The 22537-nt window shown below is 35.5% G+C and overlaps 1 protein-coding gene across 2 annotated transcripts in view; it reads right to left on the reverse strand.

Annotated features, from left to right (window-relative positions):
- The window catches only part of LOC145668776 (uncharacterized), a 75226-nt gene that overhangs the window by 30724 nt on the left and 21965 nt on the right, over positions 1–22537 (reverse strand). The window contains exon 1 of one of the 2 annotated variants that reach the window (XM_081736939.1): positions 2357–2581. The exons of the other annotated variant lie outside the window; for it this stretch is intronic. The gene's annotated coding sequence lies outside the window, so the exon portion shown is untranslated. Of the gene's footprint in view, positions 1–2356; positions 2582–22537 lie in introns of those variants that run through there. 2 annotated transcript variants of the gene reach the window in all.

The raw sequence follows: 22537 nt of genomic DNA on the forward strand, positions 1-22537 counted from the left end.
CGGGGTTCTCCCACTTTCTTCATTCCACCATTTCATTCATTATTCATCATCACCGTCTCCTTTAGCCTAACCGGCATAACCATGGGACGTAAAACTCAAAGATTTCATTTCATTTTCTTTTTGTGCGTTATGCTGAAAGAGAAAGTTTACTCGATGAATATTAAAAATTTAAACCATCTGACAGAACCCATTATCATCCAGTGTGTTGAAATCGAACGGTAATTCAGACCTATTCCATCGAGTTCACCTAAATCTTGCAAAGAACATCAAATTACGGATGGAACAGCACGGAAATCATGTTGAAAATATTATTCATTAACATTGAATTGATTAAAATGTGATTTTCCTCATGTTTATTGACACCCTGTACTACAGTTTAAGGTGATGTCTGAGCCACATGACTTCGCATTGGGACTTCAACCTGGAACGTTTGCTCCAAAGGCGCATATGCTAAGTATCCTATAGACTACAGGTATATCCAATACGTTGATCAAATAACGTATTCAAGAGAAAGGCCAGACCTCCTCCCGATATTCTCAAAATCATCGGATGAAAATAGCATTCCATTCTTTGTAATGATTATTCCTTTTTATTTATGCAGTATTTTGAGTGTGATAGAGAATGATTATGAGCATTGTAATTATAAACACCAATTATATTTATGCTAATTTAAATCTTGACGATGTCTATTACATCTTCTTCTTGTTTAACGATGATAATTCTTATTCTCTGTTCTTAATACCCACTCTAAAAAAAAAAAAAAAAAAAAAAAAAAAGGTACAGACTTATGTTAGAAATAATGAATTATTGCATGATTAGCGTATTGCCTCGAAAACAAGTCACACCTTTAAAATTCAAGGAAGAACGAAAAACGAAAAAGTAAGTTTCATTTAGGAAAATAGAAATTATTTTATTGTAGTATGTATTATATACAGGGTGTTCATGAACTCAATACTATAAATTTAGGAGATAATTCGTTATATGAAATGAAAGAAAAAATAACTAGTAAATATAAGTTGGAAAACGTCCCTTTCAGAGTTATAAACCACCAACATTCTTGTTCAAAGCAGTGCGATGACACCAAACAAGCTTTCTCTGCCAACCGCTGGTACATTTATGAAATTTAACTACCTACATACTGTTCTGTAGACCGATCTCAACTCGTTGCACATAATAACTCAAAAATTCACCGGAAGTGTTACTTACTATTGCCTTCCCCCAAGCCACTTAATTAATAAGTAATAAATTCTATTACTTATTTTTGATATAATTAGTCCTACTTATGATTTGAATTAAAGATAACTTACATCTTAGGGTACACGCTCAAATGGAATATCATCGTTAGGGCTACATACAAAAGAAAAGGTTGAATGCAACTGATCTAAGAAACAATCTACGGTCCACTATCTCAGTGCAGGCGCGTACCCAGAATTTTTTCTTGGAAAGGATCCAAAGTGGGGGAGTCTAATATTTGAAGACACTACGTCTATGTAACATGAAACTAGTGTTTTCTATATCCGAGAAAACGTTAAGTAGTCCTATAATTGTTAAGTTTTTCCATCAATTAACTAAGAAAAAATGAGGCTGTTTTTATAAGAAAAGAAAGAATATAGATGTAGTGTAAAATCAAATCTTTAGGCCACATCAATCATTTCTTTACTTAAGTAAGTACAATTTTTATTACGAAACTGTACAAATGCTTTTCGAATTAAAAAGACTGAAAGGGGCTTAACATTTTAATTGTAAGCTTGTGGATGCGCTACCGGTGAACACAAAACACAAGCATTACGACGTTTTGAGGGGTGGATCCAGACCTGGTGGACAACTTCCGTGGGTACACCCCAGCCTTAGGGAGTCCATTTCTCTGTAATTTTGGGAGTCCATTCAGATGTGTGATTGCAAACAAATGTCTAAGAAGGCATATATTAGGATTTTAAGACAAATTGAATTCAAATTATGCCAAATATTGTATATTCATTAAAAAAATGCATATAACAATACATATAACAATTTAAAAAATGCATATAAAAAATACGTATTCATAAAAACACATCGGGCCTACATGAGCTTTGTCCTCCCTCCCCCCACCCCAGGATCGGCATCCTTGCCTCTGCCACAGTGTGAAGTGAGTGTATATACGTAGCATGAAGATTGAAAGCTCGAAATGCGAAATCATTTTTAAAACATCACACAATACAACGGACCATAAAAGTTAATTTCTGTAAGGTCGCAAACGTAAGCTATACGTTAGTTTTTCCTAGTTGAAATTTGGATTTAAAAATTAGCCTTATTTCCGGTCCAATATGATATAGAAATTTTAAAGAAAATTATACTTTATAAGAAGAATGGCACTTACTTCAAGTAACTGCAAAATCAACAGAGTTGCACGTGTTGGAACCTTAAACTTCTTGCCAACCAGGACATTCAAGAAGTACTGGTTTCAGTATCTTCCATCACAACTTTCAAGCCTAATTCTTGAATATCATAAAGTGGTCTTGTTGTTGTTGTATGTCAGTGTACTCGTCAGGGCTACCAGTCGACCACGAATAAGGGATGTTTCACATATACAAACACACACACACACACATACACATACACATACGCACACAAACTAATAGACACTCACATGGGGTTAAGATGCAGCAGTGTGGTTTATGGCGCCAAGTGAAATCTAGATAAAAGAGTGACGAATAAAGAAGCTCTGAAGGGCAAAAACGGCAAAGAACTTTGACATGACTAAACCCACAAACCACAGCATATCAAGATTTTTTTTTTCTGGAAGGAAAAATAAAAGAGGGAGACAGAGTTTTGTAAAGCTGCTGCTATGCTTTTGGGATCTTCATTAGCTCCTCGACTCGCTTGTTCTCGGTTGACGTCCAACCAAATGATGTTCTTGAAGGATGGATGCAGTATTTCGGCTCCTCTGAGATTTTTATCCGTCACAGTCTGCAACTGAGGGCATCATGCTTTGAGAGGTTACATCTGCAAATGTTGGTCTCTTCGATATAAGCGGCCAAACAACAAAGATTTCTCACTAACCAACCACAAGGTCAAATACCCCTACTCTTCTGGATGTTTTGATTGTGGTATTTTCACCATCTGTGATTTTTTTTTTTTAATTCATGCTAGAGATACATTCCATTTCAGATTTTCCAAGAAATCATTTCACTCCCGCGAATCACTGTTTTGATTTGTATTTTGGGATACTGTCGTCAGGGTCTTGGCATCAGCTGTGTAGAATAACGCGAACTTGCATCCGTAAATTGTAAAAAAAATGGAAGAGAGGTGATGGTTTCAAATTAATTTCTCCGGTAAGAAAAAAAAAAAGCACATCGAAATTAAACGAAATATGATACTAATGTTAAGAATATAAAAGGTACGGACTACCGCACTAAACTTTCAGTCTCTCATTTATTAAATTAAGTCATGCTGTAGTTACTGCTGAAATATTCATGAAAGAACAAAGTTATAAGAAGAATTCTGTGAAAACTTCCAAAAAGACACACTCCCAACAGCAAACTACTACTTCTTGATTTTTCCTACAAAAACAAGTTATACCATATAGTATAAGTTACTAATAATTTACTTATTTATGAAATAAGAACAAAATCGTTTGTTTTTGAGAAAACAGTGAATTCTGGTTTCCACTGTAACTTTCAGTAAACTATCCTTATTTTGAGGGGTAGGAACAAATCGAAAAGTAACGCTAGAGAATCTTTTAATAATCCTAAGTTTAATACATGGCTGGGTACTTTGAACGATATGGCCAGTGGCGTATTTACGATTTTGTTTCCGGAGGGGCTTTGCTAACTTTCGGGAAGGGGGAGGGGGCGCTTGGCTTGAAAATGTGAAAATTCTGCAAGATTTTTATATACTTTACTATAGTAAGTAAGATTTCGGGGAGGGCTTAAGCCCGGAAGCCATCCCCCTAAATACGCCACTCGGCCAATATGTTTTCGGCATGTAGGGGCCATTGAATACGTGAAAATTTGTTAATATATCGAATTCGATTGTTTTTACGATCATCATACTTTCTTGTCTCCTATCATCGCTCGAAAATAAGCTCGTAATACTTGTATGTACTTTGATCGATATGGTCAGTGGCGTATTTACGATTTTGTTTCCGGAGGGGCTTTGCTAACTTTCGGGGGGGGGGGGCTTTGCCTGAAAATGTGAAAATTCTGCAAGATTTTTATGTACTTTACTATAGTAAGTAAGATTTCGGGGAGCCTTTGGCGTGGGAGACCCGGGTTCGATTCCCGGCGGGAGCTCATGTGGTTCGGATTCCACGTTAATCAGTAGGTCCACGTCTCATATAGCCTCGCTGCTCAACGGGACGCTAAACTAAAATCAACTCAACTCAACAATATTTCGGGGAGGTCTTAAGCCCGGAAGCCCTCCCCCTAAATACGCCACTCGGCCTATATGTTTTCGGCATGTAGGGGCCATTGAATACGTGAAAATTTGTTAATATATCGAATTCGATTGTTTTTAATTGTTCATCATACTTTCTTGTCTCCTATCGTCGCTCGAAAATAAGCTCGTAATACTTGTATTCTTCACGGTCAAATCGTTCAGCACAGATGCTTTGTGTTTGTAGTCTAGGGTTTAATTTTCGTTCGGAATATTTGACTCAAATACAAGCCCGAACAGTGGTACAAATCCTATTATATAGTCTCAGTGCCGATGAGGGACACTACGCTTTCAATTGATCAATATAAATGTAATTAATTCCAAGGAGAAAAAAAAAACTCTCCGTCGAGAGATCCTGGGCTATTCCCTGAAATCATAACACAATTCAAGTTGGCTGAGGTGTATTAAGAATACTCGTGGGTGTTATTTTATCCGCATAATTAAAACTGTTCCTTGGGACAACTGATAAGTTTTTGAATGCAATAATTTATTTATTATTAACGGTGAGGAATTGCCATCGTTAGTGATACCAGGGATGGCTCTATAATGTAGTCAGAAAGTCACATGCCTTTGCAATTATTACGAAGAAAAATACTTAAAAGAACATACACAAACAATTATGGGCATGGCTCAATGTCCAATGGGTGTGCGTGCACGGGATTTCCTAAGAGTATAATGCCCAGACATGCTCTCAAAGAGTTCTCAGATATGCTCCGATTTCAAACTGGATCCAAAGTAGGTAACGGGGATGCCTTGATGATAGTGGACGCGGAATGCTCCGATAGGAAACCGAAAATGTTAGGAGTCGCCAGCTTAAAGGTTCCTTATGTTCGGAATAACGTGTGCTATGATGTATTTCTCACAGTATATTTCACTTTTTATTTTATTTTATTTTATTTTTTTCACGTGTAGAGTGAAACTAAACATCGTAGCATACGTTTTTCCGAACGCGAGGCACCGTGGTGCTGGCTGTGCTAACGCTTCCGACTTCCCGCCGAAGCAATCCGTGTTTACTCTTGTCAAGGTTTCCCTTTTTGCCTACTTTTAGGGATGCGCACGAGACGAATCGAGATAGGATTTTCCTGACAAAATTCGAGCCGAGACACGGCCATTCCAATAGTAAAATATACATTTTTCGAGTCGAGACATCACTTTTACAGCACATTTTCGAGACGAGACAGCCACAAACCTTGTCTCGTGCGCATCCCTACCTACTTTGGACCCACCTTTAAGTCCGAGAATATCTGAGAATTCTGTTGATAACACGGTTGGGAATTATTCCTTGTAAATGGAATCCCTTGCACATTGATGAAATATGCATATTTGAATTGCGTGTGTATGACTTCCTTTATGTTGATATGGACTGCCACTCCACGGTTTCTCGAATTCGATGTAGCGCATTTTGAAATTTAGTTTTTCCTACAATTCTGGACAGTCGCACCTCTGAATCTATCTATTTTGCATACAGGTCCATATGCATTTTTTCTCTTATTTTGATGTAGGCTAAGGATAAGGAATCACCTCTTAACAGTTTGTCAGTATAACTTAGTTCATTAACACTCTGTAGGTCTATATTTATGTTATACAAAGTGATATGTATTTGCCTGGTAGTTATAAAATATTACAAATATTGATTAGTTCTTGTAAATGAAACTTAAGTTACATTGTTCTGCAAATGGTGTTTTAAGAAATTGATTTGAAATTGGACTTTAAAAATCAGTTTGAATCTAGGAAATTTCAGTATTTTAACCTTTTCACAAGGGTATGAACTTCATTAATTGACAATTACCTTTTATACTTCATTATATGCTATATTATTAACATAGCTTTTTAAGCTTTTGTACAGGGTATCCAGTGGATGTCCTACTTTTTAAATAATGTCCTTGTATATTATTTGAATTAATATCAATATAATAACATAAGTAAGTGCAAGCGACAGAGTGTCTCTGGGGAAATAATTTTAAATTACAACATGTGCTAGAAGTGTCTCCTCCCCCTTTCCTTTCCTGGTCGGGTTGCCCAATACACGACTTACCATGTATATATAAATATTATTTCTACTTTTTCTACTAACCTTAAAATGACCTTTCGATCAGGACCATCAAGAATACCATGTTTACGTTGGTAACTTCTTCGTATGGATGTAAGGGTCAATCCAAATGAAATCGACCAATGATGGTTGCTGACAAAATTTAGTTTTTGATTAATTTTTTACCTAAGTGTGTACCATATTCTGGGAGTTGAAAACGGGTATTCATTTATTTTTTACCCGCTGTAACTTTTGTGGTTTTAAAGATAATGAGTTCACACCAAAACCATATGAAAGATAATGGAATGGACATTCTGTGTTCTGTGGACATTGAGACGTACTTTAGAACGTCGAGGGAAAAGCTCTGAACATTGGTGTTGGAAACCTAAAAATGTCCGTTTTGGAATGTATATTTTGAAACGAAATAAATGAGACTCACCTTCAATTTTTTGTCTACATAGAGACTAGATAATAGACAACGGCCCAAACAAGTTTCAGATCTGAGAACCATATACTTGATTTTTTGGAAATTTTTAAATATTGCGAATTTTCGAAAATCGTGTATTTTCACCATCAAATATCTCAGGAAGAATGCGTGTGAAAAATCTGAAATTTGCACAAAATACACGATAGTTTTGCAGTAACAAGTGGGTAAAATTGCATCACTGAGACTTGAATGGTTTCTGAGTTATTAAGTTTTTTCTTTACTGGGACTTAATATCATGAAGCGCCATGAGGCGTGGATGTAAACTTTGTAGCAAAAGTCAAAATAACACAACAGTAATGTTAAATTGGTAAAATGTGCATAATTTATGAATCATATCTTGTACAGAAAAACGAAACGCGACTGTTATTTTTCTGCTTATAGCGCTTCTGTTAAGACATCGGTGAGGTAAACAGTTGACTAATTTGTGTAGAGGGTTTGGAACTGATATTGAAAGTACGACTTGTAGAAATTGTGAACTCTGTGGGTGTGAGTTTCCGGAGAACCTTAGTGATTGGCACTCAACTTTATCATTCGTAGGTAGTTTAAAAGAGGTTCTTGGGCCATGAGATGGAAAGAGTGAACAAAAAGATCGTCCTGACTGATGTCTTCAATTCTCCCAATCCGCCATTTCTCGTCGTAAATACAGACTACGGTATCATTAGGTATAAATGACAACATGTTATGTTCTGGAAGTACTGAAGCACTGCAATCAGTAAATTTATCTGGCTGTGACAATCCATAACATCTGATTTGTGTTTGCGTCAGAGGTATAAATCTATGATATGATCTGGTATTGATAATTCTTTTACAAGTAGCAAATCTAGAATTTCTTGCTATTTGACTGTATTTCTTCTGATGAAACATAGATAAATTGTATGCCTGAGATACTATCAATAAAACCTGTACATCTGTTCAGCTGTTAAAATTTCGAATTTCACATCATTGCAACAACTTATAACTCAGAAACTACTCAAGTCTCAGTGATGCAATTTTACCCATGTGTTACTGCACAACTATAGTCTATTTTGTGCAAATTTTGGATTTTTCACTTACGTCCTTCCTGAGATATTTGATGGTGAAAATACACGATTTTCAAAAATTCGCAATGTTTAAAAATTTTCAAAAAATCAAGTATATGGTTCTCAAATCTGAAACTTGTTTGGGACGTTGTTTATTATCTAGTCTATATATATACATTCCAAAACGGTCATTTTTAGGTTTCCAACATCAATGTTCAGAGCTTTCTCCCCGACGTTCTAAAGTACGTCTCAATATACTCAGAACACTGCATGTTGTCCATTCCATTATCTTTCATATGGTTTTAGTTTGAGCTCATTATCTTTAAAACCTAAAAAGTTACAGCGTTTAACGGAATCCTCTGAAAAGTGCAAAATACGCACACGCGCCTATACAAAATGGTAGCTACAAGCAAACCTGCGCAGCTAAAAAATAAATGAATACCCTTTTACAACTCCTTGAATGTGGTACAATCTTAGGTAAAGAATAAATAAAATAATAAATAAATAAATTTTGTCAGCAACCTTTGACCTGGAAATTGGTCAATTTCATTTGGATTGCCCCGTAACAGAATTAGTAAGTCAAAATTCTTCACAATAATCACACGCTTTTAAAGTTGTGTACTCCATTTTAGTGGTACCAAAGAATATGGTCGATCTGCTTCAAGACGCAAGATCGATTTACATCGAAATCGAAATTTCTGATTTCGTGCAAAATTTCAATCTGTACTATGTATTACTGATTTAATATGTTGACGGGTTAAAGTTAGGGTGACGAAAGTCATATTTTTTTTCTATTTCCAGAAATTGACGGAAAAGATGTTGCAATAAATTCGGGAACAGTTAGTTAAATTTGAGTTTACCGTCCCGTTCAGTAGCAAGGCTATATGAGACGCAGACCAACAACTTAACGTGGAATCTGGAGCTCATGAAGTCACATGAGCTCCCGCAGGAACCGAACAAATTCGGGAACAAAACAGCTGGTTTCTTTATCACTAGAATTTCCACTGCCATCTGTTGGCAGTTGAATGAAGCTCTGATTTATTATTATTATTATTATTATTATTATTATTATTATTATTATTATTATTATTTTAACAATAATAATAATAATTTTAGACAGTTAATACTTATGGATCCTCTGAAACTATAAGGAAAGTCATTGATTTCATTTTCTTTCATGTATCATTTAACTACAAATCAGATACAAAAAGTTAAGGTTGTCCTCAGTTTTGATTTCCAAGTAACCAAATGGCATAATTGCATTGCGTGTAACTGACTTTTGTGTAGGCTCAGGCGGGCACCCAGAAATTTTTATTTAGAAGGGTTCAAACTTTCGGTGTCCAATACTATAAGCCACTACGTCTATATATTATTGAACTTTATTATTCTGCATTCGAAAAGACGATAAGTAATTGTAAAATACTTACTTATATTTTCCAGGGAAAAAATGACAAAACTAGATTGTTTATATAAGAAGAAAGAGTACAGATGAAGTGTAAGATCAATTTTCAAGCTACAACAATCATTTCCCTGTTAAACAAGTATAGTTTTATTGACAAATTGTACACATGTGTGTTGAGTTAGGAACTTTGGGGGGGGGGTTCCGGACATGGTGGACCCTCCCTTGTGGGTACGCCCCTGTATAGGCTATAAGGTAAGTCGTGTTCTATGCATTAGTCGGAAATTGATTTAAACTACGAAAGAGGCTACCAGAGCCAAATTGTTGATATTACATTCAGAAGGAATAAAAGTACTCTATAGTTTTGATATAATACAAAGAGTACGCACTACATACGACTCTTTGAGAAAGCGCTCACTAAAATGGAAACTCTCCAACATTCTCTCTATATGTAATTGTACAAAGATGACAACATAAGAGGTCCGTGTCTTTTGGTAATGCCAAATATGCAATGATGCAACTTTCAAAGCTTTTTGCAAGGCGTATTATACTATGGGGCTAGAAAAAGAATTGATTCATTCCACTCCTTGGTTTCATGTCGTCATTCGTCAACATACGTAAAAGTTTTTCTACTTAGGTATCATCACAAAGTCACTTTAAAAATAGCACTCCAAAGAACTTTTAATTTTCTTCAAATTGTTGGACGTGGGACACAATGCTATTCTTAAAAAAAAAAAAAAAAAAAGGGAGAGAAAGGAATTGCAACACTTTCGTTGTTTCTCTGTATGTATGCGACATGAAGAGAATAAAACTAACTTTCTGATTTATTAGAACCGCATAAATAATACTTATGTTAGTAGGTCCGTTTTTGCGTCCGTACGTGAGTGATTAACGGGTGAGTTGGATCACGATTTTTCTTCGGGTCATCCGAATCTGGATCTCGCTTCTGAGAACCGGTCTGTCTCGGACAGTCCCGGAGATACAGATAGACCCGTTTATCCGAAGAGACCGGCTCGAGTCGAAATACAAACTCTCCAGAATTACTGCACAGTTGTATGGTTAATTAGTCATGTTCATTGCTTGACCTCGAATATTCATTTGTTCAATTCTCAGTGAGATATTTCTTAGTCAAAATACCACTCATTTCTAATATAAATTCCTGTTTATTCATCTTCCTATTCGAGACTTTTGAACATATCCTTCCAAAAAGAAAAAAAAATTAACAAAACACTATTTAGATTCAGCGATATCTTGTGTGTTCTGAACGAGAAATTTTACAGGTCGGTCAAACTTTGACGGTCCCCCATAATAGACACAGGTAACTAATCTGATAATCCTTGTAGTTATCTTCCAGTGAAATGTTTGGCACAGACAGACGGAAACAACAAGCGAGAAAGAAAATTGTAGTTGATGAAAAAGCAATGAGAGAGATGGGAATCATATTTGTTAGAATTGCGTTAGTAGCATCACATATACTCCCATGAAATGCAATGCATATTTTCTACAGTATTTTTTTTTAATTGATTTCTATGGGGAATGATTTTTCTATTTTCTCTGAAATGGACTGCAATTTTAATTATGTGATTTTAATTATTTCTTTTTCAAGTCTAATTAAATGACCCTTGCTTTTCCAAAAGTATTTTGCATTATATACCTCATATAAATTTAACATTACTTGAATTAAATTGTATTATCTATATGTTAAAATGCTACATTTATATGTTTGTGGTCAAGAAAAGTTCATATGTTTGTGGACGTTTTTTGTGGCTAATTCTTTTGACAATATCTCGTAAACCACAAACTCTAGCAAGATGCCGTTTTCACTGATCAATTGCAAATCTTGTGTAGATTGTTCAGTTCTAATTGAATATTTAAAAAAAATACATTTGTTTCTTTATTATATTTATTAGGGGTACACTTGGAGTATTGACATTTAAAAACTAAAGCATCATATCCTACGAGATATACATTCCAACACCACACTTTTGTATATAGGAGTTGTATATCTCTCAGGCGTTTTTTTCATGGCAAATGATGGATAACCATTTCTCCAGTCTAAAATGAATCTTTATTGTTTGGAATCACTGACATTATAATTAATTGTGTGTGTAATGTATTTGCTTATTACATACTGCATGGAAGAAAAAAGAAAACACTGATCATACATGAATTAAAAACTCCAACCGGAAGTAGGCTCAAATCTTGCAAATGGTGCGAGATATTGAAAAAATAATCGAAAAAATCTCCCTTTTATGATACCCCTTGCCGACTTTTTATCAAGACGTCTTTCACTTATGTCTGTAAAGGGACACATACAGATGTTGTGAGGAATGACAAGGATATTCATGCCCATGTGTCAAAGTTGCGCTGTGTAGAGAGCGCAGGTTCAGCTACTTAAATATTACATAAAATCAACGAAATCAATTTTTCAAGACATTTAAATAGTTTTTGAAGACATTATTAAAATGAAGAAACTAAAATTGCAGATGATAAAATAAATAGGAAAACGTTTTATCATATATATCCATGAGTTAATGAACAAAGATGGCGCAAGTATTCAACACCATTAAGACGGAATGAAATCGAAAAATGTTTTTTGGAAGGTTCCTGTGGGAAAAGTACTACAAATGGGCAAAATCTGTTTTTATAATAACTGGAAACCGAGTTCTAGAAAACCTGAAAACCAACATTTCGGTTTTCTCCAGAACCGATTCGATTTTCACCGAGACCGGTTTCGGAATTTCAAATACTGATTGATTTTTAAATGGAAACCGGTTTTTGATAGAAAACCGAACCAGTTTTTAAAAGTTTTCAAACCGAAAAATCTGTTTTTGTGCCCACTACTACAGTAGAAAATATCAGTAACAGTGTGTTTGAGGTCTATTTTTAAAATTTCATTTTTGCATGTTTACATTTATATACACGGTATATTGGATCTTTATTGTGTATAAGAGGGGTGGAGGGAGTTATTTCCGACTGGACACTGAGACGTCATGTTTTTCTTCTTTCATTTTTGGCAAAACGAGATGAATATATAAATACACAGTGCGTTCAAAAAGCCACACCGCAGTGGATTATGACAGAGATAGGAACAGACTACTACAGTAAATCTTGAAAATGGTTTATATTAGCTTGAAGGCACAGGTCAACCCTTCTAAATATTTTTGCGAGCAAGTTATAGCAACCCTTATTACTTTAATAGATTTAGGTCAATCCTGATACTGTTCAACGAATACTGTTGAATAACTTTTCAATGAACTGTATTTCACAAATTCTTACACTTGTCACCCGCAGGAAACATACCCAACAAAGATACCTTTGTACGTTATTATACTTTTAGGTCATTACTCTTCACATCGACTTGCAAAAAGTGGGAAAAAATCTTTGGAAATTTCAAAACTCATTTTATGATCAACTTAAGAATTCTTTATTTATAAAAACTGGTTTGCAATTCTGTCTTTAAAGTTGTATGTATATACCGAGGCCAACTACCTTACACAAGTAATCGCGTAAGTTTATACACTGACAAACATAATGAAAAAAAGTCTATTACTGTAGGTACATGTACAGTCACGTCCAAAATGATTGTCGCATATCTATAACTGTCTTCCTTTAAGAATATAATTTGATAATGATTTTGCAGGGTACTTTTAATACTGATACTATATGTATAATAGGAAAATGTATATTTGTGGCAAATTTTATAGGGAAAGAATTATAAATACGAAAATTAGAATGAGTAAAACAAAACGTTGTTAAATGAACAAGAAAATTTCATTTTCGTTCTATTGTTCTTATTTACAGCTCTTTTGACATGAGATTTGCCACATACATGCCTTTGCCGATTATACACGTACTAACATTATAAGAAATACCGGACGAATTCGTTATCAAACTATATTCCTACAACAACATATTTATAGACATGCGACAATAATTTTGGACATGAGTGTACCTACTATGTTCACCACAAATACAACTTCATGACCTCAGCATTAGTCAGAAAAACGAAACGACTTGAATTCCCTGTCATGGCATTGCGACGTTAGACGATAGGGAAAAAAAGACTCTGTATCCAACTTTAGATCCAACCTAAACATTAAAGCTATATTTAAAAATACTGAAGTGTATCGTGTGAAAAACTTAAATTACACGAACCCCTATAAATCTACACCATAAGTCTAAGAAGACAATATATCAATTAAATTCATTAAGAGTACGAGAGATAAGGACAAGAAAGAACTGTTCCGACTCTGCAATGAAATATATGACACAGTAGAGTGGCCAAAAGACTTCCTGAAAACAATCATGGTACCGATGGCTAAGAAATCGAACCCAAAGAGATGTGAGGATTATAGAATTATTAGTTTCATATCTCATGCAGCAAAAAATTTACTTCGAATTTTGAACAGAAGGTTGTACGGAAGAACAAATGAAAAAGTTGAGGAGGAACAGTTTGGGTTCAGGAGAGGTAAGGGCACAAGAGATGCAACTGGATTATTAAGAGTGATCAGTTATAAAGAGGGGGGAAGAGGTGTGTTGGATATATTGATCTAGTAAAGGATTTCGACCGCGTAAATTGGGATTTGTTGTTGGAAGTTCTAAAGAAAGTTGGGTTGAAATGGAAAGTTCGAAGACTCATAAGAAACTTATATATGAATCAACAAATAAGTGTTAGAATAGGAAGGAAATGACAGAGGGGAGTGCAATTGGATGGGGAGCTCATGTAGATCGATTTAAAAATACGTTTGTTCACATACGTATATTTTGTAGACCGATTGATTTTGTAGGTAGTTAGTGTCCTTTCCTTAGATATGTAACTAAACAACTTGGTTAAGGAAAAAGTGGAGAAATTAACCAAAGTTTAAAATAATCAACTTCAGAAACAACTTTATAAGGCATTGTTCTGTGAAAAATCTGGCAACACTGTTTGTCAACTGTAGCAAAGGGAAAGAGATCAAATTCAACTGTCAACACACATTAAAAAAGCCTATATGAAACGTTTGAAGAGTCTGAAAGATTACGAACGTATTTAGAGCTGTTCGTAAATGCAAAATCCAAATCATAACACGAGATGCAAGGTCATATTGTAACAGTGGTCAATGGGACTTATTGCACTCGCTTCGTGAGGTCAAACACTCTTTTGGATGAACGAACGGAGGTTAGGGTCACACGTATCAAGGCCAAACAGAAAGATTGTTCTTATCAGAGAGAGAGAGAGAGAGAGAAAGAAAGAAAGAGAAAGAACAGTTTACTCGTCTTCCAAGTAACGACTTTAATGCTTCTTAGACTGCTGTTTTCGATCCTATACGCCATCAGTAGATTGGAAGTACACTATTGTCAATTTCGTGTCATTTACAAATGACGTAAGACACGTCAGACTTTCTTTCAAATGTACGTCATTAACTTGGCCAGTTTCGTACATTTCGAACTAGTGTTTTTGTTAGAAGAAATTTAAGCAGAACACATTCAAATGTTCGTATTCTTTGTAAAAGTTCTGTCCGTTGTTCTTGCAGTTGGCGGGCCCTTAATGCACATGACCCCAGAATCGACTTTCGGTGGGAGAGCACTGAACACAGTGCAATGGTTCGGATTTGACAAACTATAGGTCCTGTTCTCATATAGCCTTAGGGATGCGCACGGGTCGAAACATGTCTCGAATCTCGACTCGAATTAGAGACGAGATTCGAAAAAAATGAAATGAAATCTTAAAGTTTTACGTCCCACAGTTATGCTGGCTAGGCCAAAGGAGATGGTAATGATGAAAAATGAATGAAATGATGGAATGAAGAAAGTGGGAGGAAACGGGAGAATCCCGAGAAAACTCACGCACACGGTGTTTGTCCACTACAAAACTCATTTGGTTTGAGCTTGGATCGAACAAAGGACCTCATACACCAGAGGTGAAAGCTCTACTACTGAGTCATCGCGGCACCGAGACGTGATTCGAGTCGAGACACACTTTGTAAAATTTAAGACGAGACGCGACAAATGTATTTCTCGACTCGAATTTTCGAGTTGAGACTGTTCGTAAAAATCTCGCCTGGACTCGAATGTCTCGAAAATCTTTGCATATTTTTAAAAAAATATTTCGAAGAAACTAATTACTCAGAAACAGCTATCTGTCTTCAAACCAATACCAGCATTTATTGCTTTGGAAAGGTATAGAGTGTGTAAAGCTTTAATTTTCATCTCATTTCAGTTATTTAAAATGAATAATTGTATGTTGTTATATTTGATAATACTTCAAATATAATAATGATACTTAAGTATCTATCCAAATATCTCATTTGTATAAAACTATTGCGATAAAGTGAACTTCAATAAATTCTCTGACTTGTGAGTGAGTAATCGGCAGTCTATAATAATTTAATATAATTGTAGTTATTATCCTTTCGTTCCCATGAATGCAATAGGCCTACATGGTAGCTTCTGGACTATTCGCTTTCCCAACTGTGTTGGGCATATCACGAATAATGGAAAATGTATAATGTAACGTTTGTTGTGTATCACATATTGTGATATAATCTCGGGAGCCAAGTCACGGCCTTGTCTCGAAAGTCTCGAAATAAATAGTATGAAATTAAAATTGTGCAAGTATTACATGTACAGTCTATTATTTCCGCTTCTTATTTTTATTTTTATTTTTATTTATTTATTTATTTTGCCTTCATTTTTTACTTAGAATTATGCTATGGTGTACAGTGGGCCACAGAAATTCTTGATGTATATAGAAATATATAAAGCAATAATGGTATTCAAATAAGGTCGAATTTGAAAGAACGACAGTCGAGTGATGATGATGAATGCAGTGCACTTGACATCACAACACAAAACAATTAAATTTGTAAGTATGACGAATGCAAATTAGTCTTCTGTCTTGGGGCAGCTCAAGACTAATGAGAAAACACTGGAAAGCCCTTGTTAGTGATGTGATAATTAAACAGTGCTATAATGGGAAAAGATGAGGAATGTCATGATGAATGAGTTGTCGTTGGAAAAATCTGACATGATGGTGATCATCCGGTAGAGTGCGAGCATAAATGGAAAGTAAGATACTTAGTGGTGTATAACAGTATCTGAACTGTGATTCTTGCTCCAAATCTATAAATATGGTGTCTAGAAAAATATTCTTGTAGTCGTGAAGGCATTTAGCTATATATTTTCTATGTAAATGGGCAATGTGTTGTACAAGCGGCGGAAAGTCTATCTTGTCATAGAGATCTTGATTATGGTAAGGTAGTTTGATGCGAAATGCTAGCCGAAAGGCATGACGCTCGAGTATCTCTAATCTGTTATAAAACTTCTGGGGGGCTGAACACCAGGCGACATGACCAAAAGTGAGAATACTCCGCATAAATGCTTTATAGGTGTTCAGTAGCAATGTTGAGTTTAAACCCCAGGTTTGACCTACAAGACGACAAAGAAGTTGAAGTATATTTTTGCCTTTGTAACAAGTTTCTGTAGTTGTGCTGACCATCTCAATTTATCATCGAAAATGACACCTAAATAAGTAAGAGTTTTAGTTGGTCAGAGGAGATGATCGCCAACACGTATCTCAAGCAAATTCGGATTACGATGGACTTTACTGCGACAATTGGGTGGTAAAATAACTAAAGTTTGTGTTTTCTCTCCGTTAACAGCAAGTCTCCACTTATGGCACCAGCGAAGAAAGTCCGTAATTGTAGTCTGCAAATTGACGTTAACCTGCTGAATTGTTATACCGATTGTAAGAAAAGCAGTGGAAGCATATTGGAAGAGATATGTATGAGGTGCCGGAGATGGTAAATCGGAGGCATATAGGATATACAGAAGAGGTGATAAACTTGACCCTTGTGGCACTCCCGTATAGGGGAAAATCGGATGTGATAGAGAGCCGTTGATATTAACATAGGCAATACGGTTTAATATAAAAGAGTAAATAACTCGAAGATAATTTAGAGGAACACCGAGCTTAAGCAATTTATAGAATAACACATAATGCCAGATACGATCAAATGCTTTCTCAAGGTCCATGAGTATGAGGCAAGACGGTAGTGCTTTGTTATAATGATTTGTAATAATAGTTGTAAGACGAAGTAATTGAACATTGAGACTATAATATGGACGAAATCCTGTCTGATGAGAAGGTAAAAGGTGATGATCATTGAGATATGGATGTAGACGATGCACCAGTATTTTCTCAAATAATTTTCCCAAAGTAGATGTCAGTTGTAGGGCCGTTATGACTTCACGGAGTGAGGTGGTTTGTTTGCTTTTAAGAACATGCAAACTTTAGACATCTTCCAGCCGTGTGGATAATATCCAGTTCTTAAAATAAACATATAAATCGTTGCCAGGAAGAGAAAAACTGTAGTGAGCACTCTTTGAGGATTCGATAAGATAGGCCTATATGATCAAAACCAGGTGCTGTATTACGTTTCCGCTTTAACCTTTATTTTACGGCTGTCAGTACACTGCCAGAATAGTAAATCCGTTCTTTCCCGCGTGGCACTGTACTGACACAGGCGAAATGTTTACTTTGACCCGCGAGCACACATATATTTTTTTAACTGATGTGCCTTATTGTATGAAGAGATAGTCCATAGTGAAAGGAACCAAAAACGTTGGTTCTCAACCGGTGTGCTCGCGGGTCAATGTAGACCTTTCGCCTGTGTCAGTACAGTGCCACGCGGGAAAGAACGGATTTACTATTCTGGCAGTGTACTGACAAGCCGTAAAATAAAGGTTAAATACAACACCAGCCACATCGCCTTCAGAGCATATCAGAAATACCTCTTACTGACTGTATTTGCATTGTTTTTCATTGTTTGGAATGAGCAAAGTTTTGCGAACCATATTTCGCATTTATGGCAAGTAACTAATAACATTCTATATTTTCTGTAATCTGTCACAATAATATTGTTGTAAACCTGTGAATCATGTCACAACAGTTAGACAGATAGCTGTGCTTCCATCTGTTTTCTTGATCTGTTATTCTTGTGTCTTAGCATATATGAACATAAGATGGCAGAACTGTTGCCTATGTAACTGTTGTCAGACAATTCACAGGTTTACAACAATACTATTGTGACCGATTACAGAAAACATAGAACATTATTCGTTACTTGGCATAAGTGACAAAGATATTTCGCAAAGCTTTGCTCAAATTAAATTAGTGATGAGCAAATGCAAGACCAAGACCAAGACCGAGGTGGTCTTGGTCTTGGTCTTGCACATCCAGTCTTTGTCTTGGTCTTGGTCTTGGTCTTGCATGCAAGAGTCTTGCAAGTCTTGCATTTAAGAAATCTCAAGCTTTTCATAGGTAAAATTTATTATGGATATAAGGGATAATAAACTCTACAATGCGCCAATAGTAACGGAAATACAATGTATGTTTCTAAATGTAATATAGTTTAACTTCGTGTAAGTATGATGATAGTGCACAACATAGGAAATGACCTTTATTTTTTTAATGGGTGCCCACGCTTCACTACTTATAAGATATGCCTAAATCACAACGTTTCGTAAACTGTTTATATTTTTTAACAGATCCAACACTCCACTGATTCTCAAACTGGGGAGACTACCCCTGAGACGAGTGAAAGAAAATCAAGACGGCACAGATTACTGAAATACCATGAATTGCAAAATTATTTTTACACTCTAAAGGCGTCAGATCTTTCTTTCCAACCACGATTAGCTAATCCTTGTATTAAACAAACTTCCAATTAAATATTGAGATTTTGTTTTACTGATTCCAATATGTACTCTATGGGGCATAAACATGGACATTACGCAAAAGCGAGAAAAAAGTTCCAGGCTTTCGAAATGTGGGCATGGAGAAAAAAGGAGAAAATTAGCTGTGTTGAACGTAAAACGAATGAAGAAGGTGTTAGAAATATTAGCAGTAGGGGAAAAAAGAAGAATTTTAGATATTGTTAAGAGGAGGAAGAGGAACTGGTTAGGATATTGGCTGAGGAGGAACTGTATTATGAGGGACGTGCTAGAGGGTATTGTGGAAGGAAAGAGAGAGAGGGAGCGAAGGACTGTAGTTGAAGGAAGGTATTAAAACAGAAAATTGCTACATCAAGACGAAGAGACTAGCTGAGGACCACCGAACGTCGAATCTTCTCAGTTGTAGCAAGTAACCTGCCAATAATGGAAGAATAGCTATGATGATGTTGATACGTTTAGCAATATTGATCAAAAAAGAGAGAGAAAATTAAAATAATACTTATTATAATAAAACCTCTTAATATTTTAGAATAATTTGAGTGAAAACTGAAAATGACTCAATTGTCTATGTCTGGTATAAACTCAATTTATATGAATACTTTCGACCTGTATTAGAAATACAACATAACGGCATCAAACTCCAAGTTATTTGAAGTCTCACTTGTGAATATGGATTACTAGCATCAATTACCCACTTCATTGGGTTAAACTTTAAAATAATAATAATAATAATAATAATAATAATAATAATAATAATAATAATAATAATAATAATAATAATAATAATAATAATAATAATATATTTCATTAGTCAGCCAATTTTTACTATTAGTAAAGCGCTCTCTGACATCGGTCATTTTAGATTGTTTTTACGTTTCTCTCCCCTCCTCCTCCCCAAGTTGCGGGGATAAATTTGGATTTAAACATCAGAAGTGTACTGTTCGTCTCAGAGACCCCGAAAACTATGGATTCGGCACTAATATAGGTCATTTTCAATAAACTTTATATATATATATATATATATATATATATATATATATATATATATATATATATATATATATATATATATATATATATATATATATATATATATATATATATCCTCCCCCATGTTGCGAGGCACGTTATCGGAAGTGTCATTGTTTAGCTCAGCGACCCCCAAAACTATACATTCAATTTTAATATCGGTCATTTTCTATCATTTTAAAATATCATTCCCCTCCCCCTCCCCTAAACTGCACCGTCAAAGTGATATGACAGAAACCATCTCAGGTCTGATCCTTAACTATGTTGAAAATGAGATCGAGTTCGATCGGCTGGATCAAGAGTGATGAAGTCACAATGACAGTCACTTATATTTTTAGATTTTTTTACACATATCTCCCTCCTCCCCCTCCACTATGTTGCACCATCAAAGTAAAATTATAAAAATCGGTCCAGGCCTGAACTTCATCTATGTTGAACATTTGATCAAGATCGGTCGGGTGTTTCAAAAGTTATTAAGTTTTATTATATATTATATATTATACCCAACCTCATACATGTTAAAAATTTGATTAAGATCGGTTCAAGAGTTATTAAGTCACAAACTTAGTCATTTTTATTTTTTATTTATATTGATTTTTGTACATCTCTCCATCCTCCTCCTCCCTACATTGCTCCGTCAAAGTGAACTGACAGATAATATTCCATGCTTGAACTTCATCTATGTTGAAAATTTGATCGAGATCGGTCAGATGGTTCAAGAGATTAGTAGTTACAAAAATAGTCACTTTCAATTTTATAATATACATAGATTTATTGTTGCAGTATAATGTTATATCGCTCAATCCTCTATGTACCGTATACCTAAAGAGGCTAAAAGTTATATTAATAAACCATTATTGAACGTACAAGCATCCGTCCAAACTTGCCAACGTACAAGCATCCAATCAAACTTGCGGTCACATGCACTAAGTTTTTGTCAATGTCATAAAAATGTTATTTCAATATTAATTTTATGAGCACACATTAAAAATTTCCAACGGATGCTTGAGCCTCAGAGCCAAGGCCATACCCATGTAGTCGACACCTATGGTATACGGTATTAATACTACATTTCTCTTTAGTTTTGGAAGCAGAACACCACTAATATGCTTTGAAATGAAATGATGTATATATATCTAGTTTAACGTCCCACAATTATGCATCAAGGCTAATGGAGACGGTAATGATGAGAAATGACTGAAATGGTGGAATGAAGAAAGAAGGAGGAAACAGAAAAACACCAAGAAAATCCACGCACACAATGTTTGTCCATCAAAAAAGCTCACACGGCGCAAGATGATACGTGTGTGGCTTGGAAACGAACAATATCTACAGAAAACGCAAACAATCAATTCATAAAACGACATATTGTAGCTATATGCCACAGGGGCAGATCGATTGCAATAACTACTGGGAACACATTCACTCCAGTAGCATTTTTATTGAAGCCAAGAAATCATCATCTTTTTACATTCTATATGAAAATTTTCAAGTAGTATCGGTACTTGTGCAAGACTCTTGCGCAAGAGTCTTGGTCTTGGTATTGGTCTTGCAGGTATGGTCTTGGTCTTGCACCCCTTGGTCTTGGTCTTGGTCTTGCATCGGGATTCCTGATCTGTCTTGGTCTTGCATGCAAGATTCTTGCAAAAACTGAAAGACCAAGACTCTTGCGCTCATCACTAAATTAAATGATAAATACAATGCAAATTCTCTCAGGTAGTAACTAGTTATTTCTGATATGCTCGGAAGGTGATGTCTTCGTGCTGAATTAACACAAACAAGTAACACTCAAGTAACAAGTAACGTGCTGAATTAACAAGTAACACGCTAAAGTGGTAGTCATTTTGTGTTGTTTCAACACCTCATTTTTTACAGTGTACAGTGGCAGATCCAAGGGGGCTATAGCTTCCCCCTTTGACGCTCAGGTATATACTGGATAAAATGGGCTTTAATCCTGTTTTGCACTGGATAAAATAGCAAACTATGGTTTAACCCCTCCCTTGATCCGCTAATATTTTCTGAAATGGTGCTCAGGTCTCTTGTCGCATTGTCATAAATCTCTATGATTTGGAAACGACATCCTTTCAAAGTTTGAGACACAGGAAAAAGTCTGCTGGGACTAGGTCCAGAGAATAGAATGGATGGGGCACAACAACGGAATTCTGATGTTTTGCCAGATAACTGCGGATGAGGAGTGAATCATAAGTAGACGCATTGGCATGGTGCATCATCCAAGTCAGGTTTTCCCACAATTCATCTTCTTCCTGCGCATAACATCCTTCAACCGTGCTCAAATGTCCTGGTACAACTGTTTGCTTACCATCTGACCACGTGATACAAATTCATGATGGAGAATGTCTTTTCAATCAAAAAAACACAACCAACATCACCTTGATCTTTGATTGACTCCTGCGTTTTTTTTGGGGGGGGGCGGAGATCTTGAA

The sequence above is a fragment of the Thermobia domestica genome, chromosome 13 (genome assembly GCF_964235325.1).
Source record: "Thermobia domestica chromosome 13, izTheDome1.hap1.1, whole genome shotgun sequence".
Lineage (NCBI taxonomy): Eukaryota > Metazoa > Arthropoda > Insecta > Zygentoma > Lepismatidae > Thermobia > Thermobia domestica.